Source organism: Strongylocentrotus purpuratus, unplaced genomic scaffold, assembly GCF_000002235.5.
Source record: "Strongylocentrotus purpuratus isolate Spur 01 unplaced genomic scaffold, Spur_5.0 spur5_scaffold_4, whole genome shotgun sequence".
Lineage (NCBI taxonomy): Eukaryota > Metazoa > Echinodermata > Echinoidea > Camarodonta > Strongylocentrotidae > Strongylocentrotus > Strongylocentrotus purpuratus.
In genome coordinates this window covers 1,773,317-1,787,839 of record NW_022145610.1, presented here as the reverse complement: position 1 = coordinate 1,787,839, position 14,523 = coordinate 1,773,317, and the positions used below count along the sequence as shown (strand labels likewise).

Below are 14,523 nucleotides of genomic sequence, written 5' to 3'. Positions count from 1 at the left end.
AATGGTCTTTAAGTATAAGAATAAGAATACCAGTACAAAATGATTGGTAGAAGGGACGATCAGACCTCTTGAGAGGTAGATGGCGCTTGATAGGGCATCGTCCTAACTGATCCCAAACAATTCTTTTGTTAGTGTTGTAGTTCTGTTTTGTTTTGTTTTCTTGTTTATATTTTCCCCTCGCCAAAAATGTTTTGTTTTATACCGATTGTTGTGGTTGTTGTTTATTTCCTCCACAAAGCAATGCATATTTAACTGGGCTGACTGAGTATACAACATTTTAAATGAATGCAAATCAAATGCATACATATTAGTTTTTTATTTTTATTTATTTATTTATTTCTGATATTAAGACTGGGTGACTCATTATCACCAATAATGGTGGTCTTTCATAAACTTAATGAGGTACATTATAGTTTAACATAATATATATATATGATAATAATATTAATAACAAAATCTTGAACATAAATTCATAATAGCAATAACCAATAAGTAAGAAAATGTATAAAATTATATACAAAGTATGTATGTTTATTCATTTACAGACTCGCTAAAAAGCATTATATATTTTTGATAGCGCTTAAAGCGGTACATGTGAGGTTACTATAGACGAATAGGAAATTAATCCATTTACCAGGATCTTAAAAACGTCTATTCCGGAAAATTATCTGGGAAACGGATGCTTTCGCAGTATCATATTTATTCATATATCCTTCTATTTTGTTTCTTCAGCAATTAGTTACATTAGCTGAGTTAAAATAACTTTTCTTTCCACATGCAAAATAAAATTCAGAAGCTAACAAACTAATTTTTCTAATGAATACACATCCGTTATATCAGATTCTGCCCCCCTCTCTCTCTCTCTCTATCTATCTCTAAACTCTCTCTGTCTCTGTCTGTCTCTCTCTCTCTCTCTCTCTCTCTATATATATATATATATATATATATATATATATATACCCCCGTCTTCTTCGTTTTCTTAACTTGCAATTGCATTATCATGCGTGAATAACCTACAATAATGTATCAGCTACAATACCGTTTTAACTTCCCTCACCTATAATTTTCCTACCCAAAATCTTCTGCTGTTTACTGAGCTTACCTTTTTAGTTTTCGGTCTCCTCTACCGATGCTATACTGTTTCGAAAGTGTGTATTCCTTTACAAACCACGCATCCTACTGGTGACGTCCAACACATGTTTATCAGTGTATTGCCATCGAATCATCCAAACTGTTATTTCTTCGCTTTTCCTCCTATCTCGGCGGAAAGCTGTTATCGCAAAGGGATACGTCTTCAGAAGATAATGTCCATATGTTGAGTATCTAACCTTCTATCACCATCACCATATCACTCTCTTTCTCTGCCCATGCACTCTCGTTGATTTGTTTATGTGTCGCGTGTGCTTTAGATAGAGAGGGTGAAGCAAGAGAGAGATAAAGCGTATGGGTTCTGTAGCGGAGATACCCTGACCGAATGTGAAATACAACGAGCTAATGAGCATCCGCCAATGCAGTAATACACGAGCCCTAAACGCCATGGTATGGTGTAACCTATCTCTCTCTCTCTTTTCTCCGGCTCCCTTATCCCGATATCTCTCCAACCCCCAACCACTCTCTATCTCCACCTTAATTTCCCTCTCCCTTTCCAATTCGCCCGTTTCTCTCTCTGTAACTTATGCAAGTTTAGATTAAATCAAAAAGAAATAATGTCATTGAAAAAATATTGACATGCTTGAAAAATAACATGAATCTTTATATATAAAATCCCTTTATCTGACATTTCCAATATCGCTGTATACAATGACATATTTTGACATATGCACGTGCTTGTAAATATTATGGAAGAAGCAAATTATAGCTCAGAATTTGGCAGCTGACTGATTGTCGGCAGTAAGTGAATGAAGCGATACGACGTTCAAGATCCGAAAAAATCTCACCACAAAATGTGATGAGATTGGTATATGATTAATACTAATATGAATATTGCTATGCGACATTTCACAAACGTATGCTTTTTTAAAAACATCGATATCTTGCCCTATATACACGGTCCACATTCTGCTTTTAGACTTATTCTCGCCAAGTCACCATTTCAACGATAAATAGAAAATGTGACAAACGCGCAAAGACGTTCAAAACTAAAATCAAAAGACAGTAACCACTTTCGACGCCAGCATTTGAAAGTGTGACAATATTAGGCCAAGTTCAGATATAACGCGGCGAAACCGCGGCGTTTTTTTTTTTAATGATGACGTCAAGTGTAACACGCGTCGCATTTCTGGATCTTACAGCACAGACATTAGTCAATTCGCGCATGATTTTAGGTGCGCGCAGTTGCCATTCATGTACACGTTTAAAAAAAGACCGCGGCGGTTATCTTCTACCAACCTCCACGTCCCTCACACACCTGTTAATCTATTCCACTCAGTCTCTTCTCCTAGCTTCGTCCTGCTTCCTCTCACCTTGATCTTTTACCGGTCTCTTGGCCATTTCGCCATTTTTCCCCCTTTTCCTCCTTGCCCTACACCGATCGTTTATCGATCCACTTCGTTTGCCACGCAACTATTTTTAAACCCTTGGGCAACCTTGGGGCTTACAAGGCCAATTATAAATGAAATTTTCTTGTTCAATATAGACAGGACAGTGTAGAGCAAATGAAAGATCCGACTGTAGTGAAGGGGAATTATACCGCGGAGGGATATGTAATTTAACTATATATATATATATATATATATATATATATATATATATATATATATTTATTTATTATTCGTCTATTTCTTCATTTATTTATTCATTCGTTTATAGACATATTTCTTTGTTTATTTAATTTATTTATTTATCGAATTTCACTAATTTATTTAGGCATTGAGTGTCATTTCAACGGGTTAGCCCCTTCAGGAGCTGTTATACATGGGGCCCTCAATAAAGTTTTAAAAAATACAGAAGACATGTAAATATTTGTCACATGGTGAAATAGTCATCAAGATGACTCTTCCAGAAAATTCAACCAAACTAAAAAAGAATTGAAATCAACATAACCTACAGAGGAATTGAATTCTGGAAACTACTCAAATAATTCGAAAAAATGACTATATTCTATACAATCAAAATCGGACAATATGATTAAACTTTGTCTCCGAAAAGTATTTTAGCATTGATTTACCTCTGAATAATTAGTTACATATTTTTTCTCAAAACTAACCATGAAAAGAATAAGAGTGAGGTACATTGTCTGCGCTTTCTTGGAGTGTATTATTGGAACAGAATAAGATGTGTATACAGTAGTTGAAAAAACATTTGTAAAGTGAAAATGTATATCTTTAAAAAATAATCAATGTTAGCCTGTAAGGAACATGACAAAAAAATTCAAGAGACTTACGGTGATATTTTACAAAATGTTCCTGTTTTTAAACCCATCCCTCCAGCTTAGTACTGGGTCTAATTTACAAGGGTAGTCTCAACAGTATTAATATAGCTCTTCCTGCAGCCCTGCAATTATCATCACCCAAGCATTTGCCAGGTTTACATTTTCACCTGGACGGTGGAGAGTGACTTAAGTGGATTAATATCTTGCCAAAGGATATTAACGCCAGGTTTGGGATTCGAACCCTGACCCTTGGATCGAGAGTCAAGTGAATAAATCACTATAGCACATCACCTCCACATTGAGACCCATAGACAGAATGTGTATGGAAAAAAGTGTCCAGCTAGAGAGAAATGATACGGTTGTAAATTGAAGTACTGAAAGGTTAGGTGGAAGTTGTTAGGGTGAAGTAAAGGTCATGCTAAAGCTTTCCGTCGATTTAGAATCACCAGCTGATCATTTGACATCACAGATTTCTATGAGAAATCGGTGTAAAACGCAAACCGAAGTTTTTGTAAGGTTATCCGCATCATAAAGGGTCATCATGATTACTTATAGCCCATCGAATTGGGTTCACCTTATGAAATCCAATTGGTAAATAATGAGAAATAGTGAGGACACAGCCTATAAAGGGAATCTTGCTAGGGGCAAAAATCCATGATAAGGTCAAACGCATATCCGGCTTTTGACATCATGACAGCTTTGTTGCTGCTATAATTATAGCGAAGGTTAATTAAATACCCTTAGATTATTTCTATGGAAATGTCGTATCGTAATCTTGATATTAAAAAAATGTATCTAAATTCTATATTTCGCCATTCCGTTTGTAGTTTCTTTGCGGTTTATAGAATATTTAACTATTACATTAACTTCCAGTAGAGAAATGTAAAAATAAGATGATGCCCGAAGTAAAGATGAAAGAAAGTTACACCATTTTAAAATGAAATTTAAGCATGCAATAAATGTGTTGTAAGCTTGCAGGTTCTTTTTTAATGTATATGGTCCATACTAATTCACGATTCATAGTAATCACTTTAAGTTACTTTTGCGACAATTCAACAATAAATTCAACGAGCAGTCAAATTCGAGAATATCAGAAGCATATTCATTAGTCGAACTTGACATCGCTAAAAGATTATCAAAATATATTTCATTACACAGCGTCTGCATGCAACTTTTCAAAAGAGAAAGGAAGATTTCTCTTTCTTTTGTTTTTACTCTTCCTCCTTTTTACTCGCCTCCTTTAGTCGCTGTTCTCTTGATGTATTATTCCTTTTCCTTTTAATAAATCCATCGTTCGGAGCATATGTATGTAATTTCCCTCTCGATATGTAATATATATTTCTTTCCAACCGCAATGCTTAATATTTCACCGTGAGATGAATGAGAATACTACTTCTCCGGTGAATAGTCTATATATCTCATCGATTCGCTGCATCCATCTTCAATTTGCCTGTCTGTCTCTAGACTGTGACATGTCTACGTCTCGTTCAATTCTCTCACTTACTCTTAATTACCCGTTTTATTTTGATGCTGATAGGCAAAGCTTTACCTCTTTAAAAGACGAAGACCCGTGGCGTAGTTTATGAGACGCCGCTAGCAGCCAGCGGGGGAGCTCCCTGCTAAGACTCCAAAATGTCAAGATGAACATGGTTCATAATGAGATGCGCCGTGGATTCAGCAGGGGGAATACAGAGAGTGAATGGGAGAGACGGGCGCGGGTGGAAGCAGCGAAAAGAAGAAGATAAATAACGGGGGTCAGAAAAAAAGTAAGGTTCGTGCCAACGGACTTGTTGGAGCGGAACACTTATACCTATTTATTCGATTTTAGACTTCAAAAATAAGTTCGAATGACGATGGTTATGATTAAGCACGGGACACTCATCATCGAGAACATGAAAATCATTTTGGAAAAAATGTGTCTGTTTCATGATGTAACCATAGTAACTTGTACATATCACTACATGGTGTTGTTGTTGTAAGCTTCTACAATACCTAAGTAAAACACAAATTTCTCAATTTTTCCACAAAGATGAAATTTTCATATAATTGAATGCATTTTAGTGGAAGATATTTAACATTACCTACATTTGATCGCATGAGCATATATTTTTATAATGCCAAACATCCATTAACGTTTAATCAAAACCACGCCTACATTGAAGTCAGTTTTTAATTTTGACAGGCTCCCAAACTAAATATAAAATATTACCTATCACAAATTATTCGCCATGATATCAACGCATGCGATGTGGAATTAGCGATACAGCATTCATGTGTATGCTCATCAGCACTGGCCTTGGGGAAACGCAATTGGTATTAACTCACAGGCAAAGCTTAGCCAATCCAACGCTCGATATACTACATTATTAAAATGTGTATTTTAATCATATTACAGCATTATGGAAATATAAATGCATGTAATCTATTCCATTTCTAAATAGAGAAATTGGTCCTGAGATGAAGCCGCATCTTCATGAGACATGGTGCCTGATCCGTCACCAATTCTATTATCGATTTGAATAGTTTAACATTCTACAAACACTTCCTCTCATTCTTATTCTGTATATGTGCAATTCTCAACTGTTTCACATATCCATAGTGGCCTCACTTTCATGACAAACGCCCCCTCCCCTATTTGAAAAAAAAATCTCCCCTATCCGGGCCCCCCTCAATGCAACCGTGGATAGCCAGCTCGAGCTAGCCGCCCGCCCTCCAACCCGCCGGAGCTGAGCTACTTCATGCAAATGAGGTCTGTAGCTAGAATGAGAAGGCGTTTTGTCTCTATTGGATGGAGACTGAGGGGTGGGCGTCTAGATGGAGGTTGGCACGTCATTGGGGCCTAGGGTTGACTGGAAAATGTTCAAACCTTTTAGAGAGTATTATCCTTTATCTCACGTTGAACGAATGAGTGTCGTTATCAAGGGCTGGCACCAAATTCAAAATGGTGTTTTATTTTTTACTGAGAGCCTTTCAATTCTGACAAAAGGGTATTGTTTGGGGATTATCTACATTTCACGAAACCGGATATGTTTCCAGAACGAATCCTAAGATGTTTCAGAACATTCACGCGTGAATAAAATATTCATTTAGGCACATCCGATGCCATGGGGTACTCCACATATAAAACATGAAAGTCCTTTGGTATGATATTATGCATGAGTCAAGTACACATTACACTCGTGGTTTGTCGCACCATGTACAAACCAGGCGGGGCCCCCTCTTCTCACCAATATACCGTCACCGCCATAAAATACTTTCTCTTTATATTCTGACTGTAAACACTTATGTCTGTTCTCAACATATTCGTTCGTTTAAGTATGTCTTACATTGTACTACCCTTACATAACTTTTATTATTGTAATATGCTTTGTAATGTATTATTGTATTATTGCAAATTATGTCCTGAAGTATGTTACACTTTAACTTATGTGTATTTTACATTCTTTCTTGAATTACTTGATGGTCGTATGCCCACAATTATACAATTTCCACACAACTGCGCCAGGAGTGTCATTTTTGACAGACATGACGCATTATAAATGTTCACTATTATTATTATTATTATTATTTCCTTATATGGCGCTTTTGTTTCTGACCGAGTCAATTTGAAAATGTCACATTAGAACAGAACTACTGGGATTGTTGAAAATAAAATATTAAAATTAAGTATAAAAAGGAGTGGTCATAACAGTGACATTTGGTTATGATGATGGAGAATGAATGAAGATGTTAGTCGTCAGTCGTGATGGTGATTGGACTGTTACATACTCAGAGATAGCATACAATATGAGATTTATTGTATTATTACCAACGCTCCTTCTCTCCCCTTTCCTTTTCTTCTCTGCAAGTCACTATTTTTTTTTTTTATTTTTTTTTATTGTTGTATCTTAGTTGAGGGCTGCGGGCACGTCAAGCTACATGTACTTTGCTTATTTCTGTAGCCCTCCTGCATCTAATGTATGTTAATTATGCATTCAATATATTTGTTTAATTTCATTTATTATCTGTATAAAATTATATACACTCAAAATATTGTATCAAACCATATTATGTTAATGAAAATGTATGATGAAAAGAAAAAAAAAAGATGCAGAAACCAATAAATCAAATCAAATCAAATCAAATCAAACATGAAACAAATTATATTATTTCAAGCGTAATGACACAAAAATTGCTTAGACCGATTAAAGGGATCGTTTAACAATGTTAAATCTGAGATACACGGACCTACGTGTTATCACTGTCTGTGATATGGTGTAATATTGAAGCCCTAAAAAAATTGCGCTTCAAAATGATCAAGAAGTGCCTCAAAAAAGTAAAAAATCTTTGAGTGACCGGTTTTACCATACTCGTTTTACCCAATAGACTGTAGTGTTATGAAAACCGTCAGGCGAACGGTTTTCAAAATTTGTAATTCCAATCATAAATATCTTGATAATCAGACAGGCGATCGGCTGGTAAAAGTCATGGGTTCCTGACTGACCTAAAGGTTTATAATTATCATTGCATCATGAGCTAAATCCTGAATTTTATTTCAGAATCTGAGACAAAGTTACCGGATCCCTTTAATAGTTTTTATTTCAATAATCAAGTCTAGACTGATATAATACGAACGTGTATATATGAAATATTCAACCGTATAATGATTCAGATGTTAACCCGACATAGTATCATCTTAAACGGTGCAAAATTGTACCTGGATGAATACATTTCTAACAGCTTTTCACCCTGGATGCGCCCCTGAACAATTTCTAAATTCCAAGGTACCGGTTCAATAAGGCAGGTGTGTGTGCAGGTATGCATTTGTAGTACATCTTATTGCTTACCTACTGAGCCTCGGTGGTGGAACTGGGATATTCTATGGATTTAATTATATTGAATTATTTTTTTCATCGTATTATAACAAAAAAATACACCGTAAGGTATTAAGTCATGTGAAAATGAAAGGGGACGTAAAAGGGAAGCTACAAAAAGCGGTGTGCTTTGAGAGATGTAGTTCCCTATACAAGGAATATATGTGACATACAGAGCAGCATGGGAACGCTCGTAATCATCATGTAACAAGTGTCTCTCCGATTCCAACCTCAAATAGGACCCCCTCCGGTTTCAGTTCAAGACAATTACTTCTACACTAATGAAAGATTATTGGATATACTGTACTCGTGCTACAGCCATCGTCTCTCTTCTTTCTCCTCCCCCCCCCCCCCTCTCTCTCTCTCTCTTTATCATGTCCCGCATTCATTGAACCTCCAGTTAGCTCTCAGCATTTTAGCTCCATGCTCTTTTTTGTGTATCTATTTTATCCTCCCGAAGTCCTATTTTCATCATTCTAAATGAAATATTAAAGACATGAATTTTTAAACCGATAACTCTCATTCGGGTAACGTTCATCCCCCAAAGATACAATCCCCCCAAATATCTTACATTGGGTAATTTTACAAGGAATCATACCTCACAAGCATGAACAAAAGATTTACATAATGCAGTGTGAAAATTGTATTGACGTAAATGAAAATGGAGATACGCTTAAAACCTCAAGCTCCTCGTAGCCTCCGGAAAAACTGTCTTGAAATGTTGTGGTCGTTTTTCACCTTTAGGACTACATGAATTTTACATGAACAATGGATAGCCTAAATGATTACCGTTATACGTCATATTCACGGAGTCTTGGGGGTTTCTATAAACATGTTTGCCCCAATCACACTGGTTGTCTATTTTTAATCGAAATGCAACGATATTGTATAATAATGGATGTGCCATTTAAGCCTTATACCCAAATCTGTACCAGAAGTAGAGTGCCATACATGAAATAATGGGTATGATAACAAGAAGCATGAACTTAACCATGAAATGAGAATGGACCCCCAACAGCAGATATTCAATATTGACGTAACTATTCTTAGTACGACTTATATTTAGCTTGTTGGATTAGCCAGACGGAATTTAAATTCTTCATCGATTCCCTTCCCTTTGGTTATCAACCACGATAGCAGGTCCAATTTCAGAACTTTTTGTGTATGCATGATGTCCCGCATATCTTCATTTTTACAGTTTTAAAATGATTAAAAAAGGAACGAAGTCAAACCAAACAGTCGTATTACAATACATGAGCACATATTTAAGTGTTCATAGTCATGCAAAGAGTCAAACATAATATATGGTATAAAAAATTACGATCCGGCTATTTTTTTGTATACTAGTAACTACATAGCAATCATTCGAATAAAATGTGGAATAACCATTTATTTCCAAATGTGATCTCAGCGATATAGGTAGTCCTGGGACCCTTTTCACAAAGCCTTTTTCAATGTCAAATGACAAAAATCAGTGACAAGCAAGGATTTCAGTAGCTTATAACAAAAACTGTCATTTGTCTCTGATGACAAGTTGAAACGCCCCCCCCCCCTGATGATCTAAATGGAACATAGAAAAACACTGGTAGAAGAGGAACCCATGGTGCAGATATTATGGTTTTAGAAATCCTCTCTCGCTTTCTTTCTCTCGCTGTTTCTCTCCACTTTCCATAACGCCGTCTCTTTTGTTTTCTTCTCTATTTCTGTCTTTTACCCCACCCTCTTCACCACTCTGTTCCTTCTTTAATCTTTCTCTCATTGTCCATCCATCTCACTTTCTCTCCCCATCCCCATCCCCATCCTGCTCCATTTCCTATCTCTGTCTCTCTTTCTCTCTCTTTCTCTCTCTCTCTCTCTCTTTCTCTCTCTCATCTCTCTCCCTCTGGCCCCTCTAATTTCCTTCATTAACATATATTGGGGAAAATATTTAAGTTGGAATTCCACATAACACACACCCATTTTTCCGACATTGCATGAGAATATATCTGCACGGAGTTTTCATTAGCTTGAATTCATGAATTTATCACCTCATTCCCACTACTGTCGCAAAGTTAATCACACTAATGTGTAGCTTCGGCGGTTGCCATGGCTACCGTTTGAAGTAACAGACAGTTGAGAGTAGAACAAATGCGAAGGTCATGAACCGTGCGATATTAATCTGTAAAAATGGACCTGTGCAATCCATTGAGTGCTTCTAAAATGTCACCACATCCGATTAAATTTCAACATAATTTTTTTCTCACTAAAGAAAAAGCTTAAATTTTAATTCATGTATCCATAGTTCCATTTGTTCATTGATTTTACTTATATAATTATAACTTAAAACCATTAGATCTTTCTTTCAATCTATCCTGGACAAGTAAAATATCAATTGATTTCTCAATTTTAAATTTTACTTGATGCAAGACACGCAATGAAATACAAGTTAAACCACGAAATTGAATAGTACCCACATGCCCAAAGTATAATTGTGACAAGAAATGAAGATAAAGTCTCCTCTCCTAGACGGATATTTACCTATATACCGGAATGTTAAATTAGTGTGGTCGCAGAATTTCAATGGTTAAAGATATAAATAGTGTGTTGTGACAAAACTGAGGGCATTGCCATTCTGAAATTGATGAAACCCACTAGATATGAAGAAGAGCTAAGGTAAGGGATATTAGCATACACTCATGTATGTACATGTGTTTTTCTCATCTAATCTGCATGCTTGACTAAAAGACCAGTCGTGTGCTCAAAGCGGGAAATTCATGAGTGAGTAGTTACGTTAATGATGGCTCGGGATGTAGCCATTTGAAGTACACACATGAGGATGAAATGCCTATCAGAAGCAGGTTGAGTGTCAAGTAGAGGGGAGAGAGAGAGAAAAAGAGGGGGTGAGAGAGAGAGAGAGAGAGAGAGAGAGTGAAATGGAAAAATATGGAAAATGAGAGACAAGAGAGAGGAAAGGAAAGAGGGCGATGTAGAGAATGACAGATGAAACATAAATACATGGATAGAAACACATAGAGAAATAGTAAAAAAAAAAAAAAAGATAGAGAAAAGCATAGAAATGACAGAGAGACAGATATAGCATTAAGCAGAGGTTAAAGAAAGAGGAGGAGGAAGATAGAGAGAGAGAGATAAAGAGAGAGAGAGATAGAGAGGGAGAGAGACACAGACATGCATACATAGAAAGAGAGGGGATAAAAGAGAGACGGATATAATTAGGAAAAGAGCTATCAACCCTATATTTACACGATTAAAAGTATTTTGATAATCAGATCATGTATATAATACACTTATCCACTAAAGAATATTTAAGGCATAAATCACCTTGCTTACATGATTTCTAAAGACAGTATGGACTTTTTAAGACAGTGCCTTAAAAGGACGCCACACGTAGCAGTCCACTATGTCGACGTGCAAATCTAAAAGTCCCTATTGTGCACCATCTCTACTGAGATGCCTGTATCATATCATCTCGAACAATTTGAGCACCTATGATGCATGTAAACACATAAAGCCGTCGATATAAAAGTGACAATTTATTGAATAAGTCACAAGCATGTTGATTGAGACTTGTAATTCGATGTGCTAGCACCTGTATCATCTTTCAGACTCATTGTGAAATCAGTCCCGCACCCATATCTAACTTCCCCCAGCTCAGCACATGCTCACAAAAGAATTGCATGCTTCCATACCATACCTCCACATTACCTTTCTTTTCGAGGTGATGCTACAACACGTCTAACATAGCAACTCATGTATTGGTATTGTATGGTATATTGTAAACAGGTGGTCATCAATATGAATGTGTATTTGGGTTTCACCCGACCATTAAGGCCACCTCAATTATTATTGGCATGATTGTACATCCCAATCTCTTTCATACAACGTTTTGCAACGGTTTGTACTAGATGCGTCTCATCTTGAAGAGATATGAAATAAGAGAATATTTTATGTTGATTTGTTTCCGTTTCACTTTGTTCTTCAAACATCTTGGTAAGACATGATTGTAGGCCTGCGGCATCCTTAGCAAAGACTCCGGCCACTACGCCCAGAAAATGCGAGCAGGGCTTTGCATCATACTTCCATCTCTATTTTAAGGCGGGGATTTTGATTATCTTCATTAAAGGCAATACATTTCAACCTTCACCTAAATAGCAAAACAAGTTGCTTCCTTTATTAGGCAATAAAGAGTGTTTCCGCTTATCTGTTGTCTTTTCTTCTTTTTGATGCATAAAGAGTAGCAAATTATACTAGACGATAATGACGAGACACAATCGCTATACTGTATAGCCTTTTAAGAATACTTTCGTGTGTGTAAAAATGTTGTACATGTATGTGTGTACAACCTGTGACCTACATATCACGCTCTCCCTATAGAACACGGAGAACACTCTCTCCCCCTCCCCCTCTTCCTCCCTCTTTCCTGTTTATAGAAGATAATTACATAATTACAGCGGTGAATTTGTGGTCACGTCTGACAACATGTCACCATAATGATATCGAAATTGCTATGTTGTGTGGGGTGGGGAGTAGTAGGTGTTTTGTAGCTTTTTCTTTTTTTATATAAATTTTTTGTCTCCAAAGGAAAATGAAGAGGTGTAACTTTTGTATGTAAATGTAAAAGATCATTGGTAAATTTATAAAGACCTATGTTAAATTATTTTGTTATTTTGTATCCAATGTTATAAATGTACAATTTTTCTTTGAGAGAAATGAATAAAAACCTATGAAAACAAAAAATCAGAGATATATGCATGTCAAAATCTACCTTAACCAGTTACACTTTTTGTTAAAAAGATATGATTTTAGTTTTATTATTTTGTATGTGCACGTGTGAGTGTGTGGGTGTGTGTGTGTGTGTGTGTGTGTGTGTTTGTGTGGGGTGTTTTCATTTTTATTGGGTTGTATGAGAGAAGGTCCACTAATGTTGTAAAAGCATTTGCTGCTGGCATCATGCTTTGTTCATCAGTCAACGCCACACAATCAGCAGGTGGGTTCAGCTTTATGCGACGCCAGACATGTCGACTTGATCACGTGATCACCGCATATTAGCCTATAAGAGAGCTCGGTGTACCGTCTACCTCAGGACGGTGGCGCCACGACTAACATGAATGCGCTTATATGTGAAGACAAGTTGGATGAGGCTATATACTCTCTCTCTCTCTCTCTCTCTCTCTCTCTCTCTTTCTCTCCAATGTTGGATGTCTAATGCATACTGAAGGGGCCACCAAGGCTTTTATTTAAAACGCTGTCATCATGCGCGACATTATTCCTCTACTAGTTTATCCTTTTCACATTCGTGAAAAACTCCATACTCCTGCCATGCCTGTTAACAATTTACTCTGTCATGTAACATCATTGGTTTTTGCTTAAATGTATGTAAATAATGAATAAAACAATTGAAATGAAAATACTTGAGAGTTCGGCGGTCTCAACATCACGAACCATTCGAAGTAAAGAAGTGAAACTTTCAAGGATTTTTATTTCAATTGTTTGACGGATGATTATCAAAAGGGAAATATTTGTTCTACATATTTATGCATTAGTTACAGCAAAATTAATGTATAATGATTTTTATCGTAACATATCAGAAACATACTCTGTTTTCATCTTTATTTCCATACTAATACACGTCACTATATCTCTGTTTTGTTGAAAGTGAACACCTATACAAGAAGTATTATAGCATATGAATCTAATATAAAACAAACAAGGGGTGTCTGTATGTGGGCTTTCGTGCGTGTGGGTGCGCGTGTCAGCGCGGCTTTACATCAAAATAGACTAATTAGCTTGCAGGAGGATACCAACTTAATTTCATATTCGCACCTCATCCTCATAATACACGTAGCCTTCCGTTTGATATTGAGAAACCTTTAAAAGATCGATATACTGGGCAAAATGGGATAAAAAAAAAAAATGTATTTTTATAGGATTTTCGCTTGTATCTTTATCATGAGAGGTAGAAGTCTCAACTTGGTATCCTCCTGCGAAGTAATTATAATAATTAGGAATGATTTTACTTTGCTAGTTTAGTCTAGGGCCCACGGTCTTGAGTTAGACATGTGAAAGCCGATCATTTATTTTGCTTAAGCATAAGAATTCAACGGGTTTTTTAACTCTCAATTTCATTTCTTCTCAACATTTAACCCAATCCTTTCATGACCCTATCACTTATATTCAAACACAAATTATCACGAAGGACCCGAGAGTCATGCATGGGTCACAAGGCATGTGCATTACCATATGACATACACAACTGTCGTGACGTGCAGTGTACTGACATCCAATTTTTACTTTAAAAAAAGA

General features: G+C 36.3%; 1 protein-coding gene across 1 annotated transcript in view; it reads right to left on the bottom strand.

Moving 5' to 3' along the window:
• Positions 1-2,028, bottom strand: part of LOC574743 (non L-type Cav channel) — a 189,830-nt gene extending 187,802 nt beyond the window's left edge. Inside the window, exon 1 of the mRNA XM_030997790.1 lies at positions 1,103-2,028. The gene's annotated coding sequence lies outside the window, so the exon portion shown is untranslated. The remainder of the gene's footprint in view (positions 1-1,102) is intronic.
• Positions 2,029-14,523: the final 12,495 nt, after the last annotated feature.